An 8,464-nucleotide genomic window follows, 5' to 3' on the forward strand; every position below is an offset into this window, starting at 1 on the left:
TAGGCATAAGCCACCACACCCAGCCAAAATATTATATGAGTTTCATATATATATATGAAATTATATATATGGGAGTGGCAGATCTTTTTCAGGAATGTGTAACATAGCTAGCTTTAATTTAGTGATACTTGGCTTGTGTGGGCTCAGCCTGCTGGATGCTGTGGTGCAGATTCCATGTTACACAAGCGGGCTGGGAGCTGGGGCTTGGGGCCATGGAGGCCAAAATGTAGCCCAGCTCACTTACCTGGTCTTGTGTCTTGCAAGGAGTCATGTCTGGAGGGTCTATCCTTTTCTCATTTGGACAGAGTTGCCATAGGCATTAATGGAGTGCCAAATAGGAAAGGTTTAGAAAAGAATGCTTTATCTCCATAGTTTGTCATTTCATCAACCATTGGGCACAATAGAGGCACTTCATTTGCATCAGCATGGATATGAAGATGAGTCATAATCAGTTCTAGGAGCTGACAGATTTATTCCCAAATCAGTTCAAATACAGGCTGGTCCTTCTGAGGGCATTAACTATTAAGCTGCAAAAGACTAAGTGGAAAATCACCTTGGTCATCTTTAAGAACAGCTTTTACTTAAAAAAAAAAAATAGTAAAAGCAAGCACCAAATAACAGCTCACCCTTACGCTACAGAAAGGGGCAGAAGGAAACTCAGGAGCCCACCAGTTGGGTCTTAAAGACCATGACACTAACCAGCTTTGGGAGATGTGTGGAAATAAATGAGGCAATGCTGACTTTGGTTCCCCCTGCAATTCAATATCCAGTGAACATAGATTTAATCGGCCTTAAAAAATTTAACAGGAAAGTTGCAATCCAAGTTCTAGCTGTGGGCACCTTACAGGCATGGACACTTGTGTTAGGTGGTTTGCATTGCTATAAGGGAATACCTGAGACTGGGTAATTTATGACAAAAAGAGGTTTATTTGGCACATGGTTTTGCAGACTGTACAAGAAGCATAGCACCAGCATCTGCTTCTGGTGAGGGCTTCAGGAAGCTTCCGATCATGGTAGAAGGTAAGGGAGAGCTGGCGGTGTCACATGGTGAAAGGGAGCAAGAGAGAGAAGGGAGAACTCCCAGAATCTTTTAAACAACCAGATCTCTTGTAAACAACTGGCAAGAACTCACTCATCACCCCTGGGAATGGCACCAAGCCATTCATGAGGGATCCCCCCCCATGATCCAATCACCTTCCACCAGGCCCCACTTTCGACATGGGAATCACACTTCAACATGAGATTTGGAGAGGACACACAGCCAAACCATATCAGCACTTCATGGGGAAAATAGTGACAGTGCAAAGACCGTCTTTGCCATAAGCAAAGGAATAGGAGGAAGGAGTGAGGCACTGGCCAAGTTGGGCACCCCCTCCTTGCCTCTCTGAGTTCACATCTCATACTGGCAGTGTCCGTGCCTGGCTCTCTTCTTGCTATTTAGGTTTTTATGACATGGATCTCTGTAACATCGCTTTGGGAAAAAATGCATGTTTTATTTATACTTTCTCTTACAAGTGATGCACTTCTCATGTGATCCTATCCCCTCCCTTGCTACCACCTTGAAATGTGCCACTGTAACCTCACCCCTGGATTATGGTCCCTGTTTCCTGACTGGTCTCACTTCTTATGTCCCTGTTCCTGTCTTCAGCTGACAGAGTGAAACAGCTCACTCAGATCCTGTCCCTCCTCTACCTAGAACCCTGTTGGGGCTCCCGTCTTGCTTAGGAAAAGCCAGAGTTTTTACAGTGCCTCCGATCTGTCTTACCTTCCTCCTCGTGTCCCCTTCATTCCTTCTGTACCAGCTGCACTGGCCCCTGGAAGAACATGCTGTCCCAGGCACGGCCCACCTTTGCACTCACTGTTCCTTTGCCTGCATTGCCCTTCCAGGAAGTCTACATGGCTTACTCCCTCACCTCCTTCAAGTCCTTGCTCAGATGCCTCCTTTTCAGCGGGCTCTCTCAAGCAACCCATCTGACGGTGCACACACTTACACCCCTGGTCACCCCTCACCCTTTCCTGCTTTACTTTTTCTCTTAGCGCTTGTTGATACCTAACATATTACATATTTTACATATTTCTTGGTTCTTTATCTGTCTCTCCCTCTAGAAGGTGAGATTCTTGAGAGTGAGTTTCTTTTCACCTTCAGGTATTCCTGTTGCCCAGAGCAGTGGCTGGGCCATGGTGAGTGCCCGGCAAAGACACATTAAGTGAACACATGCATGTGAACAGTGAGGACCTGGAGGTGCTCAGTCTGTGAATTTTTCAGCAACCATGCCAACTGGCCACTGCAATCACTTCACTCAAGAATCCTCAGCCTAGGTGTTCTGGTCCTCTCTCATCTCCTGCCTCTGTCTGGCTGTACGGACAAAAGGGTGCCATTGAATCCTCTGGGCTATGGTTTCCTGCAAAATTATGCATTTGAACTGGATGATCTGAGTCTCCCAGATCCTAATTTTAGTCTCCCAAGTCTTTGATTTATTGTCTTCTAAATTTCTACCTTCACCTGGCCAAGCTTCAAACAGGCTATATTATAACCACGACATATTAGCAGAGTAGTTAGTGATTCCCTTTGTTGAGTCCCTGTCTCCACTGCTTGTAGCAGAAGCCATCAGTGACCATCCTAAGCTCTTGAAACTGACTGTTCCAGGCCACGCCAACTGTACTCCACTGTGAGCTCCTGGGCCTTTGTGCTGAGGTTTTCTATCCACCAGGGGTGGGCAGGCTGGAAGCTGTGAGGAGTGTGTGTCCCTGGGAGCGGCCTTCAGCCAATGACGTATGAGAACTGGATAACCCAGCTCCTTTGCCCCTCTGGGGTGTAACTCCCAGGTGTGTTCTACCCTGTCTCCCAGAGTTATCCCACACGATTGAGCCCCAGTTGCCCAGGGTCCTGTCCTGATCATTAACACTTCCTATCATCCCTCTATTGCTTACCCCACTACCCCTTCCCAGTGTTTCCTGGGATCGCCTCCCTAATAAGCTACTTGTACTGAAATCCCTGCCTCGGGCTCAACTTCTGGGGGACACTCATTTCTCCTGCTGACTTCTCCTTCTCAGCAGGCACAGAGCCTGCTGCCTCCAGGCAGCTGAAAGCACCTCATACATTTGCTTGTTGGGTTCTCTTTCTCTGGATGGGTGGAGTACTGGCCCCCATCCTCCCTTCCCATTGCTGCACATGTCCTCCTACGGGCTTCTCTTTCCCCCATATGGCTAGGACCCATTTCCTCCCACTTGCCCTTCCACTTTTTCCTCAAGCCTCAGGAAGCAATGCTAACACTATTATGCAGTGCAATTTAACTCTTCTTTATCCTTACCTCTCTCACCTAAGCTATTTACATGGGGATCTTCACCTTCTTGACTAGCCCCACCCTTCAAGACTCTAAGATAAGCAAAACAATAGGTCTCCCCTGCACATGTGCCTCCGTCTCTGGGTTTGTGCTACTGCACAAACTGTAAGCAATTAAAACATGTATTTTTCTTGTCACATTGGACTCTAAGAGCTCAAAGTCCACCCTGAGCCTTCATACCGCAGCTGGAAATTGCTTTTTATTCAGAGCATCCAGGGTATGATGCATTCTCTCTTGGCCACATGAATGACAGCAAGCAAAGAAACAGAAAAATTGTATGAAAGAATAATGTTCCTTCTTCCTGGAAATTTTCTAAAAAGGATAGGATGAGAACTCTGGGACTTATTGTTTTAAAAAAAATGCTATACAGCCTCAAATTGCCGATCAACCTCAAGCATATACTTGAATGTATAATTTTTCTTGAATATCCAGCGTACAAAGGTTAGCTTCCATGTCCTTGAGTAGAGTAGTAGCATGGACAGACTGTGGAAAGGCTGAATTGCCTGCTTGGAGGCAAGTTGTGTTTGAAATAAATAATGCATTTCATAATCCCATGTGACATTATGTTCTATGGAGCTTTGAGAGATGTAATCTACTACCATCACTCCATGCTTCTCAAGCATTTCTAATTAACTCAAGAACTGTGGGCCCTGTGTGGAGTTGAGGAAGTAGAAGAAACGGTGGGGGACAGGGGCATATAGGGGAGGAGGACAAACCAGAAAGGTTTTTGCCTGCCTTTTCAGTCCTCATCCTTGCTTTGGCCATTGCAGTCCAACTCTTTGCCTCAAAGATAAGGAAGCAAAACAAAACAAAACAGCTAATTGAAAATCTGTCCACCTAAACATCTAACCCTGGTGCTACGGTTTGGATGTTTGTCTTCTCCAAAACTCGTATTGACATTTAACCCCCAATGTGGCAGTATTGCGAGGTGGGGTCTTTAAGAGGTGGCTGGGTCATGAGGGCTTAGCACTCATGAATGGATTAATGTATTCATGGATTAATGGGTTAATGGATCAATGAGTTATCATGGGAGTGGGACTGGTGGCTTTGTAAGAAGAGGAAGAGAGACCTGGGCTAGCACACTCAGCTCCTCACCATGTGATGTCCTGAGCCACCTCAGGACTCTGCAGAGTCCCCAGTAGCAAAGCAAGAAGGCCCTCACCATATGCACCCCCTTGACCTTGGGCTTCTCAGCTTCCATAACTGTTGGAAATAAATTCCTTTTCTTTACAATGTACCCAGTTTCAGATATTCTGTTCCAAACAACAGAAAATGGACTAAGGCCCCTGGGATGCAGCTAGGTGATCAAAGTGTGGCAATATGATGGATGACTTCACAGTTCTATAGTCAGGTTCTAAATCATATTGAGTCAATAAAATAATATTGACTGCAATAGATTGCAGACTGCGAAGCAGAGTGTACAGGAAGTCCTCATTTTGGTAAATTATATAGGGAGATGTAAATTATAAATACACATGCTTATATTACACATATGGGTTAACTACTTACATATAAAATCATATATACATAAATACCAGCAGAGTAGACCATATTCAAAACAGGTACATTGAGAGGAGGGGTGATTTGAAATGTTTGGAAAAATACTGTATGTGTGCTTTCATAGTGTTTCATTGATATATTTTTCATTTATAAATAGAAAGCTGTATCAAAAAATATTATCTTTCCTTCTGCTTCCATAATTATTGACACAGATAGTCTGAGCAAAACTACCTCTTCTCCCAGCTGCCTTTTTTTCAACCTCAGATGTGGCTCCATCGTTCATACTAACATACTTCTGCTAGCTAGGGGTGGTGCTCAAAGGGTAGGATGCTGTTAAAACGTCAGTAGATCCGAGACCTGGGCTCTCCATTCCGAAGTCCCCTAAAGAAACTGCAATAAGCCATGTAAGTCCTGTTTGACCCCACCACTCGCTCATTGTGATTATGGTAGACCTTGCTTTTTCCTGTCCTGTGCATCAGCTTAGACAATTGAGAAATTACTTTTAATTCAGAGATGGCCTCAGCATTGTAAGCAATTTACAGCATTGTAACTATGTAACATTGTAACATTGTGGCTAATTGTAACAATGTAGCTACAGGGTTGCCCTGCTTTACCACAGAGACAGCGCCACCTAATGGTTAAACAAGTGCCCAGCTGTTCCTTACCAAAAAGCAACTCATTGTTAATTGTGGAGAGGATGGTAAAATCATAGCAGTGTATCTTCCCGCCCCCACACAATATAGTAGAAATCAATACCTATTTGAGCACTTCTCCATCATAATCCAACCATCAGTAAATCTTTGAGTAAGATTGTGTTGTTACAAAGCATTCGCCAACCAATGACGTTTTGTATCCCCAGACACCATTATAAAGGCGAAGATGTTCCATAAACAGAAGACAACAAGCATGCCTGGTTTAATAGCATTTCTTGCCCACTGTTACTCAAAACACCCTGAATGCAGGAGCTCTCAAATGTATAATTCTTAGCCAACCAAAACCTGCTTCCCTGTGGCATAAACCACCCTGAGATGGGTGTAGGAAATACACTAATGAGATGCCTGAGCGTTCCCAATGCTTCCACACACTAGGGGAATTCGTCTTTATTGGTGGCCTCTGGATGTTGGGAATAATGAAACACTATGGCCAGGGTTTTCTAGCAGGGTTGAGAGGTGAGATTTCCAGGCTAACCCAGAATCTTGGCCTTTCAAGAGCTAGCCAATGTAGGTGACCACATCCAGGCACACCCCCTTTCTCTTCCATTCATGTATTACCAACTGGAGAGGATGTCATGGGGGCTGTATTCTGGTCCCCTGTATCAGCCAGTCTAGTGCAGCCATCTCCCAGCTGCTGTGAGTGTTGGCTGCTATCAGCTCAGTCACCCCCCTTCTCAATTTTTCCTTGTACAAGATCTTCCTTGCTCTATACATTCTGCCCTCTCTCCCGCAGCCCACAGCCAATGACTGACTGACATGGGGGTACAAAGGGCCAATCCCTTTGCCTTAAACTGGGACCAGCTCTGTGGTGCCGTTCCTGCTTCGGAGCTAAGTTTGACTCCAGCTAAGACCACATCTTTGCTCAGCTCCTTCCCCTGCCCACTCCTACTTCACTCACCTGTCTTCTCCTGAGTTACCCTCAATAAATCCCCTGTACCCGAATCCTCTCTCCGTCTCTTCTTTCAAGGGACTTAACCTAATACTGTGAACTTCAAAGAAATCACTCAAACACACTTCACAGGAACACTTTTCAAAAGATATTTTTGTTGTTCTTTGATGATTCAGAAGATACTCCTAGCCTGTGCAGTGTCACTGGGCTCTTATTATGAACATCAGTTAATTCTACAGGTAGGAAGAATTTTTTTTTTTTTTTTGAGATAGGGTCTCGCTCTGTCATCCAGGCTGGAGTGCAGTGGCATGATCTCAGCTCATTGCAACCTCCACCTCCTGGGTTCAAGCGATTCTCCTGCTTCAGCCTCTCGAGTTGCTGGGATTATAGGCGAAAGCCACTGTGCCTGGCTAATTTTTTTGCATTTTTAGTAGAGATGGGGTTTCGCCATGTTGGCCAGGCTGCTTTTGAACTCCTGGCCTCAAGTGATCCGCCCACCTGGGCCTCCCAAAGTGCTGGGATTACAGGCGTGAGCCACCATACCCGGCCGGAAGAAATATTCTTGAACAGAGCTTTCCTATGGCTAGAGGATGTAATGATGTCTGTTGATTGAACAGCAGTCAGGACCTAGACTGTCTGGATCTGAATGACGCAAAACCTGATGGCAGAGCCAGAAGCCAGAATGGTATTACCAGTCAACCTTTCTCCCATGGACAGTCGTGGGATGCAGCCATGGTGTTCCTGCATGTGCAGCTTCTTGCTTTTACAGCACTTCACGCTGGGTTGTCTCATTTATAGAGACATACAACGCCAGTGCTGGGAGGACCTTTTGCCACTTCTCCAACAGATAGGGGCCCCCCTAGCCCCAGACAGGCCCTGGTGTGTGACGTTCCCTGCCCTATGTCCAAGTGTTCTCATTGTCCAATTCCCACCTATCAGTGAGAAGATGCGGTGTTTGGTTTTCTGTCCTTGCGATAGTTTGCTGAGAATGATGATGGTTTCCAGCTTCATCCATGTCCCTGCAAAGGACATGAACTCATCCTTTTTTATTACTGCATAGTATTCCACGGTGTGTATGTGCCACATTTTCTTAATCCCGTCTATCACTGATGGACATTTGGGTTGGTTTCAAGTCTTGCTATTGTGAATAGTGCTGCAATAAACATATGTGTGCATGTGTCTTCATAGTAGCATGATTTATAATCCTTTGGGTATATACCCACTTTATTTCATGACCCTCAACCTGATCAGTGAAAGTCAAGCAGAGCTCAGTAAGCTGTGCTCTTGGAGGAATCTCAGCCCAGCACTGCTGGTTGTGTAGACAGACAGTCTCTGCGGTGGAGTGGGGTCGGTCATAATGGCAAGTCCCCCGCTTCCTCAATTCCTTCCTCTTTTTCTTCTCCTATCCAGAGAGTTCCTGAGTGCTTGTTGTTAAAGTTCTTTATGCTAATTACTTTTTATTCCAGCACTGCTTCCAACATCTCTGTAGGACTTGATTTAGAAAAAAATCATGGGACTCAGGTCTAGCCTTTCCATGGTCCTGGCTGGCTGTGTCTGGACTGGTGCCTGGAGCCAGCAGCACTACCCTATCCTGGGGCGCACATTCCATCAGAGGCTCCTTTTTCTTCCTCTGTTTCAAGCACTGCGTAGATGCTTTGCTCAAAGCCATGTCTAGAGACAAACACACACTCCATAAAAAGCCTTCTCGGCCGGGCGCGGTGGCTCAAGCCTGTAATCCTAGCACTTTGGGAGGCCGAGACGGGCGGATCACGAGGTCAGAAGATCGAGACCATCCTGGCTAACACGGTGAAACCCCGTCTCTACTAAAAAATACAAAAAACTAGCCGGGCAAGGTGGTGGGCGCCTGTAGTCCCAGCTACTCGGGAGGCTGAGGCAGGAGAATGGAGTAAACCCGGGAGGCAGAGCTTGCAGTGAGCTGAGATCCGGCCACTGCACTCCAGCCCGGGCGACAGAGCCAGACTCCGTCTCAAAAAAAAAAAAAAAAAAAAAAAAAAAAA

Source organism: Theropithecus gelada, chromosome 10, assembly GCF_003255815.1.
Source record: "Theropithecus gelada isolate Dixy chromosome 10, Tgel_1.0, whole genome shotgun sequence".
NCBI lineage: Eukaryota > Metazoa > Chordata > Mammalia > Primates > Cercopithecidae > Theropithecus > Theropithecus gelada.